The following is a 12,847-nucleotide window of genomic DNA, read 5'->3' on the forward strand; positions in this document are numbered from 1 at the left end:
GGCTCGAAGAACGTTTGGTAGCATGGCGAAACAATTAAGCGTTGTCTCATTTGTACAACAACCACAAATCATATGGTGCAATTCGCCATCTTGTCATCAGGCTGATCGACGTTTTGCCAACATACACAAAGAAATTTATGTCCTTGTGTGTATACGTGTGCGTACTTGAGCAGAGAATATGCGAGAAAGAAGAAAACAACAAAGAGAATAAAAACAAAAATCTGTCATCTTAATACCGTCAAACCTAGCCGGCTGTTAACTACTGTTTGCGTGAGACCACCTTTTTAAATCCGCCTTGGTTTGGTAGAATCTTTCTCAAATTTTGGTCCGGCTGTTAACTTCTGTTCGCGTGAGATCACATTTTTAAATCCGCCTTGGTTTGGCAGGATCTTTCTCAAATTTTGGTAGCAAATATTTTTCTTGATTGACAACACTGATATCAACTGTAAAGTTGCATTGTTCGGCAATCCTGTCGCCTGTTTGCTCTTTTACCTTTTCGAAACACTTCAAAAATCTCAATGATAACATAATACTTTTATTAAAATTGTTTCACAAATGAATGAAAGCAAGCTTTGTTGCTTAAAAATCTATTATCTAAAAAATACTCATGAAAATTGAACTTAGTACCAGCCTTAATTATTTTTATATGGATATTTCTTGCCATTTTACCCCCACTCATGGCTACGAACATGATTACATTTGTTGTAATAACAGAATTCACCACACCTCAGCAAATCAGCTGTTGTGAAATGTCAAAGTCTCAACACTCAGCCCCACCAGACCCACAACAACACAACAGAGTTTATGTTGTGTTGTTATCTGTTGGAGCAAAGCAAAGCAAAGAAAAAAAGGGGGAAATTGAACGCAAGAGAAAAATTCATTAGCGCAAATAACAAAGAAACCCGAAAGCTATTAAGCGATTAAACAAAAATTATTTTAAAAACAGTTGCTATAGAACAAAAGCAAAGAGTGTACAAGTTAATAATGTAGATGATACAAAAATTTGTGCATTTGTCGATAGAGAGAAGTGTGCGTGTGAACAAGTCAGTGGTGGCTAAAAAAACAAAATCAATAAATATTTACCCTAGGCCTATGACCCATTAGTTTCCAATAAAAAGTGTTTTCGAGAAGGAAAGTCAAGAAACTTTCTTAATTCGATAGTTCAAGTGATTTTTTTTATTAATATTTATGAGCTAAATATACATAAATATCAATTGTTAAGAAACGTACGCACATACACACATTCATATGTATTTATTTACAAATGAAAGCTTCACTTGTTGGGATTAGCTGAAACTTTGCAGAGCAACACGCCACCGATATCAGCAAAAAGGCAACAACAAAATCATCATATAGTAAGTATCATCTTCGCTTATTGTGGTGCCACACTCATCACCCAAGGAACAAAACACAAAACAATGCCGGTATAATACTTGCTGTCTATATACCTGTATATATGGAGTGATTATTTCTTTACGCTTCCCTACAAATTTGATTTTTGCAATTATATCCAAAATGCTGGCATATAAGTTTTGATTTTGGCTGCCATAATGTATAACAGGTTTGTAGGTACATATGTATATGCAAATGAAAAGTAATACAAAGTTTGGGAAGAAAACAGAAAGACAAATATAATTAAACTGGGCGTATGTATCCATTCACCTTAGAAATCTAACATTTCAAAGTAAATCCTATAATATTGGGTTGCCCAAAAAGTAATTGCGGATTTTTTAAAAGAAAGTAAATGCATTTTTAATAAAACTTAGAATGAACTTTAATCAAATATACATTTTGTACACTTTTTTTCTAAAGCGAGCTAAAAGTAACAGCTGATAACTGACAGAAGAAAGAATGCAATTACAGAGTCACAAGCTGTGAAAAAATTTGTCAACGCCGACTATATGAAAAATCCGCAATTACTTTTTGGGCAACCCAATAAAATGCAAATTTTTGCCCATGAACAAGCCACTAAGGAACAGTGGCAAACCTCTATCTTATTATGACAAGTCATAAAATATAAATTCCTCTTGGGGAATAGAACTTTGAAACCATTGTCAACTGGATGTTAAATTGGGGCCTAATAAGAAAACCAATTCAACGAAATGGAAATAATTAAGACATATGGGGCTACCTATGTATGGTATCCATTGTTGGCTAGGAATGGATCGCTGACCAACGCAGGTCAAACTGCGATTTCAGTGAAGCCTGCCTTGTACGAGCTACTTAGCAGGATTGACGCCTATGACCCTGTGACCGATTATTTCGAAGAACAAGACGTGACATCCTGGGAATGGGGAAGAGACATTGGAATGCTGTTGGAAGTCCTGACTGGTCATTACAACTTATGTATTGTTTCCAGTTTCCTGTCGTTTTTTCTGTCTTCTATATTTCTATGGTGTATCCACGTTTTTCTACGTTTTATATTTTTCTTCTACCTGATGCGAAACACATCCAACAATCACAATTCTATTTTCAATCCCATGACAGCCGGTTGTATGTACCGGATTGACCCGATGAATTCCTTCACAGGCAAAGGCTGCAGCCTCTCTGTACAACACCCTGCCACAATAACAACAACAATTCTATTTTGAAATTGGTTGATGTTGTAGTAGTAACAGTACACTGAGACGGCAGTCCTTGCCGATGAAGAAATTCATCGGGTCAATCCAGTACATACAACCGGCTGCCTTGGGATTGGGTTTTTGTTGTTTTAGCAGTTTTTTGTGTTCTATCTTTCGTCTGCCGGAAACTGCACAGCACAACAACAGCTTTACATGCCATCACCACACACATTTGCCGTGGCTTCAATCAACCCAGGCCATGTGATGGGACGGTCCTCGTGGCACTGGACCTATCGAAGGCATTCGACACGGTCAACCATGCCAAATTATTTGAGGACATCGCCAACACGTCCCTCCAGCCAGGCCTGAAACGATGGATCGCAAATTATCTGTGTGGTCGCCAGTCATGTGGTCGCCAGTCAAGGTGGGATGATATCTCCGGCTCTGTTTAACCTCTACCTATCCTCCATCCCACCCCCTCCAGACGGCATAGAGATCGTTTCATATGCGGACGATTGTACGATCATGGCATCAGGCCCCCCACCCATTGATGACATCTGCGATAGGTTGAACGCCTACCTCAACGAGCTTGCCTCATATTTCGCTGCAAGAAATCTGAAGATATCCGCCACCAAATCTTCAGCCGCACTGTTCACTACAAATACGCGTGAGGTGAATACTGAGCTGACTGTGATGGTCGATGGAGAAATGATTCCGACCATCAAGTGTTCCAAAATACTTGGCGTCACATTTGTCAGCTCTTACACTTTCTCCCCACATGCCACAGCAATCTGCAATAAAGTCAAAAGTAGAAACAAGGTCCTCAAGTCACTCGCTGGCAGCACTTGGGGTGCAGACAAAGAAACCTTTTTGACCATGTACAAAGCAATTGGCCGGTCTGTGGTAAGTTATGCAGCGCCAGTGTGGTCTCGTTAACTTTGTGACACGCAGTGGAATAATATTAATATCTGGCAGAATGCCGCCCTCCGAACTGCGACGGGCTGTCTCCTCAGTTCTCATGTGGACCACCTCCATCAGGAGACAAAGATCCTACCAGTGCGAAGACATAACTACATGCTGTCTAAGCAATACCTTTTGTGCTGTTATCGCAGAAACCATCCAAATCATCATCTTGTGGATAGATACCCACCGTCCAGAAGCCTTAAGGTAGATCTACACGATCTAGAGCGTGAGGTTCAGCGCTACAAGGGAGAACCTCCAGATCAACCGGGTCTGAACAACATTTATGCAGATACGGTAGCAGACGCGGTAATTGGCTACCGGGTGAATGTAGTCCTTGGAGAACGACCGCCACCCATTGCACCCGAAGAAATCGACCTCCCCCGGCAAACCAGAGTGGTTCTGGCTCAATTACGTTCCGGCAGATGCAGCCGCCTCAATTCCCACAGAGCTAGGATTGATGGCGACGTGCAAGATGTATGTCCCGATTGTAACCAGGGACCGCACGATACACGTCACCTGTTTAACTACCCGGCCAGACCCACTCGACTCAGACCCAGATCCCTGTGGACGCACCCCATCTTAGTGGCGGAGTTCCTGGGTCTTGACACTCAACAGAATCAAGCATACGAAAGATAGAACACAATAAACTGCTACAACAACAACATGGACCAAATAGGCCCATGTACAATCCTTACCGACCTGTGCCTAAAGGAAGTATTTATGCAAAATTTCAAGCACTTTGATTTATTCCTTCGAAAGTTAGCGTGCTTTCGACAGACGGACAGACAGTCGGACGGATACGGCCAAATCGACTTAGAATGTCAAAACGATCAAAAATATATATACTTTGTTGGGTCTCAGATCAATATTTCGAGGTGTTACAAGCGGAATGCCGAAATTAGTACATTCCCCTCCTACGGTGGAGGGTATAATAATAGGGTCTCAGGTCGCTATTATTACGCGATTTAATTGATATAAAATAATTCATACATATGTCCCCAGCCTATGGAGGTCGTCATGCAAGGCGCTGTTTATTTCTAATGCGAACAAAACAATTTATTAATTTAAGTTAACACGAGATTAATTGCTTGTAAACAAATCGGTAGCAATTGATTATTGTAACTTTTTTTTTAATTTACATGCATGTTATGCTAATTTTAAAACTAGAAAGCAATTAAAATGAGGGCTGAGAAAATTATATGGGTAATTTCTTGGCATGCGTCCGGCTGATCACGATTTAATTTGAAAACAATTGTGGTAATTTAATAGAGTCTAAAATTTCAATAGAACTTTTTTGAAAACCAAATTTCCTTGAGCCTTTTCTAAAGGCAAAGTTTTCATGAGAAGGCCCTCCTAATGCTGGCAACATTTGTGAGATACTATGCCTTGTAAAACTTCTATTGAAAGAGGTGTCGACACGCCGTTCTGACTCGGCTATAAAAAGGAGGCCCCTTACCATTAAGCTTCAACTTGAATCGGACTGCACTCATTGATATGTTGGAAGTTTGCCCCTGCTCCTTAGTTTGTAATTTGTAAAGTTTTCATGAAATTTTTCTCCAAAGAGCAATTCTTCGTGTAAAGAAGGTTCCATGGAATTTTCTTTAAACACAACATTTCTCTGATGTGTTCTCTATATACAAATTGTCCAAGAATTTTGCTTTGTGTTCCATATTTCGTCTCCTTGATTCTGTTGAGTGTCCAGATATATGAACTCTGCGACTAAGATGGGATGTGTCCAGAGGGATCTGTGTCTGAGTCGAGTGGGTCTGGCTGGGCAGCTATATAAGTGTCGTGTGGTCCCTGGTCTCAATCGGGACATACATCTTGCACGTCTGCATCAACCCTTGCTCTGTAGGAGTTGAGGCGGCTGCATCTGCCGGGAGATCAATTTCTTCAGGCGCAATAGGAGTCGGTCGTTCTCCAAGGAATACATTCACCCGGTAGCTGTCTGCATGAATGTTGTCTAGACCCGCTTGATCTACAGGTTCTCTCTTGTAGGGCTGAACTTCACGCTCTAGATCATGTAAACCTACCATAAGGCTTCTGGGCGGTGGGTACCTATCCGCAAGATGATACTTTGGATGGTTCCTGCGATAAGGCATTGCTTAGACAGCATGTATTGGGTTGCCCAAAAAGTAATTGCAGATTTTTCATATAGTCGGCGTTGACAAATTTTTTCACAGCTTGTGACTCTGTAATTGCATTCATTCTTCTGTCAGTTATCAGCTGTTACTTTTAGCTCGCTTTAGAAAAAAAGTGTAAAAAAAGTATATTTGATTAAAGTTCATTGTAAGTTTTATTAAAAATGCATTTACTTTCTTTTAAAAAATCCACAATTACTTTTTGGGCAACCCAATAGTTATGTCTTCGCACTTCTAGGATCTTTGTCTCTTGATGGTGGTGATGCACATGAGAACTGAGGAGACCGCCTTTCACAGTTCGAAGGCAGCATTCTGACAGATCTGATCATTATTCCACTGCGTGTCACAGAGCTGACGAGGCCACACTGGCTCTGCATAACTTACTACAGAACCGTCAATTGCTTTGTACGTGGTCAACAAAGTTTCTTTGTCAGCACCCAAAAGGCTGCAGGTAAGTGACTTGAGGACCTTCTTTCTGCTTTTGACTTCATCGCAAATTGCTGTGGCGTATGGGGAGATTATGTAAGAGCTGTCAAATGTGACGCCAAGTATTTTGGGAAACTTGATGGTCGGAATCATTTCTCCAACGACCATCACAGTCAGCTCAGTATTCACCTCACGCGTATTTGTAGTGAACAATGTGGCTGAAGATTTGGTGGCAGATATCTTCAGATTTCTTGCAGCGAAATATGTGGCAAGTTCGTTGAGGTACACGTTCAGCCTCTATGCCGTTTGGGGGCGGGAGTGCCGGGGATATCACCCCGTCTTGTGGAACTCCCCGTTTCACTTTACGGTGCTTCGGCTTCTAATCCCTAAATTTCACAAACGACTGGCGACCACACAGATAATTCGCGCCCCAGCGTATCAGAGATGTGTTGGCGGTGTCCTCAAATAGTTTGGCATGTCTGACCGTGCCGAATGCCTTCCATAGATTCAGTGCCACGAGGATCGTCCTATCACATGGCCTGGGCTGATTGAATCCACGGCAAATGTGTGCGGTGATGGCATGCAAAGCATTTGTTGTGCTGTGCAGTCTTCGAAATCCATGCTGATGCTTGGCGAATGCAAATTCTCCTATGAGGCTCGGGAGGAGTAATGCCTCAAGCGTCTTGGTGAGAGAAGGGAGATCGGTCTGTACGACTAGCCAAAACTCGGTCCTTTCCAGCCTCAGTGGCGGGATCACTTTGCCCATTTTCTAGGCATCGGGAACTAAAAGAGTGTTCAAAGACAGCTTGAAGACAGTCGTAAGGTACTCAATTCCAGGTAGATCCAGATTCTTCACCAGAGTAGAGATTTCGACGGGGCCCAACGCCTTTCATGATTAGGTGCCACGGATGACATTTGCAATTCGTTCAAGGTGAATTGTGATGGCTGTCAATCGGCTCGGAGACCACGGATACAACGAATGGCTCTCCTCCTTGCCCTGTCACTCTCGGGGTGCACAATAAATTGACGGTTCAACAACCTGGCGCATCTCCTCGGATCATTCACGGTTACGTCACCAAAAGTGACTGAGGTCCTGCCATCCCGTCTACCGGGGTTCGAGAGTGACTTAACAGTAGACCACAGCTTGCCTAAACCGGTGCCTAAAATACATTGCTCCAAGTGTTCCAGTCACAAATTCCGCTTATGTTTGTTGACCACCCTGTTTATTTTCAGTTTCAGTTCGCTGATGCTGGGGTAAGTGGGGTTTGTAGAACGAATCCCATCACGCTCGTCTGCGAGTACCTGTCTACGCGTGGAATTTCGGTCGCACTTGAGGAATTCGATCGGATGGTGTAAAGCTAGCGGCTGCTGCGTTAATTATGTTTCCAAACATCTTCTCGGCAAATAGCACATTCGAGGGGGTTGTCCGTTTACTGAAGCGGCGATTGGTGCACTGTTGTTGTTGTTGTAGCCACATTTCCATGTGAAGGTGACGATCCTCGTCAAGCTGCTGTAGGTGAGCCACGGGAACTGGTTGGTCATAAGTTATTTAAAGGCGCCAATAACTCGCCTTGTCATATCGAGTACCATAGGCACTTAGTATTTGTGCAAGAACTGGGGCCATCCGATCTCTTACTGTCCGCAACTATCGTTGCAGTTGCTCCGTATGGAGCATTCCACTAACAGCAACCTTTGGACGCGTCCGGTAGCTCGCAGCTAAGGTACTCATGACAGCAATGAACACCACACAGAACGGACATCAATGTTCCAGCCTGTGTGGTGCTCACAGCTATCCCGTGCCGGAATTTGTGTACTCTCTGAAGCCAGCTTAATCGGATTTCTTCTGAATGATAAACGTCCGGCGCTCAGAGGTTATGAAGTCGGGTGGTCCGTCGATGGTAAGAACAATGGGGAGGTGGTGTGATCCCAAAGAAATGACGGCTTGCCAGGATACGTCACTCAGAAGATCAGGTTATGCAATGGAAATGTCTGGCGAGCTGCTACACCTCCTCGTAATTTTAGTGGGGACATCCTCATTCACCGTGCAAAACGTGGAGGCTTCAATCTGTGCCGGATTGAAGGGGCATATCCAAAGATATGCCCCGTTGGTCGTTACCTAGGGGAGAATGCCATGAAATGTGATGCGTATTAAAGTCTGCTAGAACCAGACGATTATGGCCAGATAGTAGCCTCTTTATGTCGGACGTGTAAGCCTGGTCATTAATTGAGACAAAGCCACCAACCGGCAGTATGTACACGTTGTATAGCTCTATCTCGGCAATACCGGACCTGACTGCTATCCCCATGCACTCCATGTAGGGGTCACAAGAGCCAGGCGCTGGCCGGATGAGTCTACACTGCACGGAGTGGTGTATTACGAAGACCAATCCCCCACCTCCATTCCTTAAGCGATCCTTACGTAGCACATTGTATCCGTGACAACTGTGCAAGCTGCAGGTGTTGGTCAGCTTTGTCTCTTGGAGCGCTGCAACCAATATGTTTTTCCGACTGATAAAATCTACTATCTAGAGCTGGCAAAAATCGATGGCACTATCGAACAATCGATTTTTTATTTTTTGTCTGAATATCGATTGATATTTTTTCTATCGATACTATCGGCAAAGTTCAATTTTTTGCAAAATTAAACAAAAATAAGCGAACCGACACTGAATGTTTCCTATATCCGATACATTGCGCCTATAGAGGGCGCAATACAATAATTCCTCTTGCGACTTCCAACGGACTTATTAAATTTGCTTTCATTCGACCTGTGCGCTGATATTGCTTCTATATAAATCGATATCTTGATTTTTATTTCTCATTTTCGTTTGAAACATAGATGATTAACGATAGTATCGATACTATCGATATTTATTCTTAGAAATATCGAAAATATCGAATGTTGCGACTATCGATAGTTTGCCAGCTCTACTATCTAGTCGATCTCGCCTCAGAGACCGTTGCAATTCAATTGCAAAAATGATACACCTTGCGAAATTGGGACTGGGATGCTGCTGTTGCGTATATTGCCGCACGGGAGAGGTCGGTGGGTCACTTAGTTCGACGACGAGAATTCAGAAGGCGACGACGACGACATTTTTGACTCGCAGCTGTCTATGTTCACACAGCACCTTGCAACATATTCCGTGTGACTATACTCCCGTAGTGATATAGGGCCAGAGCATGATCGGAAATGTACCCACTCCAAGCACCGGTTACACCCCACCGACACCGACCGATGATGGAGGCGGGTCTGGCAAACCGAACAGAACCAGGGCAAACCGAACAGAACCGTTATTTTCAATTCCGGCACGGACCAGAAGCGTGCGGAGAAGGCACTCTGAGATACGCCTCTCCCATGACGAAAAAAGGACGAACGCGTACGGCGTCAAGTGTTCCTCGGTCGACCACGTTTTCGGCTACCTTATGGGTTCCATTCTAGGCAATATCCAGCAATACTTCCATGTGGTTGGCGGCGAGTGTGGCGTATCATGTTTTTTTCCAAATTTCTTCGTTGGTGAAAGTATTTAGCCAAAAAACCCATGTGAGTGAAGATAAATTCCGAACTTAACTAGTGGAGACACAAACCACTGACTTAACAGTCCTCTGTTACTGCCATTAGCAGAACACTGTTAAGGAACTTTGTAGGCAATTAATTAATTTCCAAAAAAAAGTATTTGTTCATAAAAAGTAAATTTCAAACAACACAAAAAACAAAAAAAAGATCTAGAAAATAATAAGGTGATCCAACATTAAAATTTAGTTCCCTCAATAACCGCAAGGTGTACTAACAAGATAAAGAAGATTGTAAAATTGATTGATCCACTGTGTACAAATGGAAAATAGTAAGGCGATGAGACCGGTCTCAAATGAGAGCTAAGGAAGCCTAGTTTCTCATACATATGCCCACATTTTCCAAATAATCGTCTAACTGTCGAATTTTAGGCAAAAACTTGAAAAAATTACCCAAAAAACTAAAAAAGTAAATTTTGGGTGAACCACTGTGCGAAAACGGAAAATAGTAAGGCGATGAGACCGGTCTCAAATGAGAGCTAGGGAAGCCTAGTTTCTTATACATATGCTTTGAGTTATTGTCTTTGTTGTGAGCCATGTTTTTCTTCAAAATTTTTCTCTAAAGATCAAATTTCAATGAAATTTTTGCTAAAGACAAAATCTCCACTAAAAATTTTTTAATATAACAGAAATATTTCTAAGTTTTTCAATTCGAATGCCTTTGTGTGCCAATTCTGGAAATATTTGTCACACTACTCTAAACTGACCAATTGTAATTTATGCAAATTAAAGTTCCTATCCAATAAAATTGCTCACAGGTTAATGTATGCCTATCCAAACGCAAAGTCTCGTCACTTAATGTGTTTTTTTTTCCATAGCTTTTATTATGCTCACCTAGAATAGTGTAAGGCAAATCTCATATATCAATTAAATTTTGAACATTGCTCTTTTTCCAAATGGAATTATAAAATTGCGACATAATTGTATAGAGTGTAAAAGGTTTTAGAATATATGGCGTGATAGTGATTAAAATTCATTATTATTCCATAGGATAGGGAGGGGGTATATTCACTTAGTCATTCCGTTTACAACACATCGAAATACCAATTTCCGACCCTACAAAGTATATATATTTCGGATCGTCGTAAAATTCCAAGACGACTTAACGATGTCCTTGTGTCTGTCCGTCCGTCTGTTGTCATCACTCTACAGCCTTCAAAAATTAAGATATTAAGCTGAAATGTGGCACAGACTCCTATTTCTTCCATACGCAGGTTAAGTTCTTGAATGGGCCAAATCGGACTATATTTGGGTATAGGTCCCATATTGAAATTTCAAACAGGATTTTGTACTAGCCCTGATATTCAAACCGAATATGAACCATATCCGACCATAATTACATATAGCTACCTTATAGACCGATATGCCGATTTAGGGTCTTAAGCCCGCAGCAGGCGCATTTATTATCCGATTTCGCTGAAATTGGAAACAGTGCATTATTTTAAGCCTCCCGACACCCGACTTAAATATGGTTCAGATCGAACTATATTTAGATATAGCTGCCATATAGACCGTTCTGATGATTAAGGGTCTTAAGCCCATAAAAGTCGCAATTATTACCTGATTTCGCTGAAATTTTAAATGGTGAGTTGTTCTAAGCCTCTCGATATCCGACTTAAATATGGTTCAGATCGGACTACATTTAGATATAGCTGCCATATACACCGTTCTGACAATTAAATGCCTTAAGCCCATAAAAGTCGCAATTATTACCCGATTTCGCTGAAATTTTAAATGGTGAGTTGTTCTAAGCCTCTCGATATCCGACTTAAATATGGTTCAGATCCGACTACATTTAGATATAGCTGCCATATATACCGATCTGCCGATTTGGGGTCTTAAGCCCATAAAAGCCGCAATTATTACCCAATTTCGCTGAAATTTTAAATGGTGAGTTGTTCTAAGCCCCTCACATCCAAATATGGTTCAGATCGGACACATTTTAGACCGATTTAGGGTCTTAAATGTGTTTGTTGCCGAGATGAAATTCCAAGATACCATTAACGCAGCAGTCGCTCGCTTTATACCAGCCGATCGAATACCCCAAGTACGGCCCAATTTCCCGGCTCAGACAGTGGTACTCGCAGAAGAACGTGATGGGATTCGTTGCACAGACCCTACTAATCCCAGAATCAACGAGATGAATCTGGAGATAAACAGGGTACTCAACGAATATAGCGGAATTTGTGACTGAATTACTTGGAGTAATATAACTTAGGTACCGGTGTAGGCAAGCTGTGGTCTACTGTTAAATCACTCTCGAACCCTGATAAAAGGGATGACAGAACCTCAGTCACTTTTGGCGACGTAACTGTGACTGCTTCGAAGAGATGCGCCAGGTTGTTCGACCGTCAATTTATTGTGCATCCCGATAGTGACAGGGGCAGAAGGAGAGCCATTCGTATCCGTGGTCTCTGAGCCAATGAAGTTACAAATGTCATCCGTGGCGCCAAGACGTCCAAGGTATTTGGCCCCGACTGAATCTCTAAATTGGATCTACCAGGAGTCGTTTACCTTGCAACCGTCCTCAAATTGTCTTTGAACCCGGCACGGTATTGCTTTGAGCACCACACAGGCTGGAACACTGAGGTCCGATCTGTGGGGTGTTCATTGCTGTCAGGAGAAGCTTAGCTGCGAACTACCGGGCGCGTCCACAGGTTGCAGATAGTGGGATGCTCCATACGGAGTAGCTGCAATGGCATTCGCGGACAATCAACGACGGGCTCTCTCCACAGTTCTTATGTGTACCACCTCCAGCAGGAGACAAAGATCCTACCCGTGCCAAGGCACAACTACATGCTGTCTAAGCAGTATCTACCCAATCACCATCTTGTGGTTAGGCAACCACTGTCCAGAGATATCAATAAGGATTTACAAGATCTAGAGCGGGAGGTTCAGCGATACAAGGGAGAACATCTAGATCCCGGCACGGGAAAGCTGTGAGCACCACACAAGCTGGAACATTGAGGTCCAATATGTTTGGTTTTCATTGCTGCTTCGAGAAGCTTAGCTGCTAGCGCACGGTAGATCCATAGTCCATAGTTTGGTTATAGTGGAATGCTCTATACGTAGTAGCTGCAAAGGCAGTCGCAGACAATCAGCCGTATCGAGCGGAGAGTCTCTCTTGCACAAATACTGAGTGCCTATGATGCTCGATATGACAAGGCGAATGATTGGTGCTTT

At 42.4% G+C, this 12,847-nt stretch overlaps 1 protein-coding gene across 2 annotated transcripts in view; it reads left to right on the top strand.

Annotated features, from left to right (window-relative positions):
* The first annotated feature begins 781 nt into the window (after positions 1 to 781).
* LOC106087011 (transmembrane protein 135) overlaps positions 782 to 12,847 on the top strand; it is a 43,967-nt gene continuing 31,901 nt past the window's right edge. The window contains exons 1-2 of one of the 2 annotated variants that reach the window (XM_059363393.1): positions 782 to 1,355; positions 5,904 to 6,116. The gene's annotated coding sequence lies outside the window, so the exon portion shown is untranslated. The remainder of the gene's footprint in view (positions 1,356 to 5,903; positions 6,117 to 12,847) is intronic. The other variant, XM_013251883.2, reaches the window with a different exon arrangement.

Source organism: Stomoxys calcitrans, chromosome 2, assembly GCF_963082655.1.
Source record: "Stomoxys calcitrans chromosome 2, idStoCalc2.1, whole genome shotgun sequence".
Classification (NCBI taxonomy): domain Eukaryota; kingdom Metazoa; phylum Arthropoda; class Insecta; order Diptera; family Muscidae; genus Stomoxys; species Stomoxys calcitrans.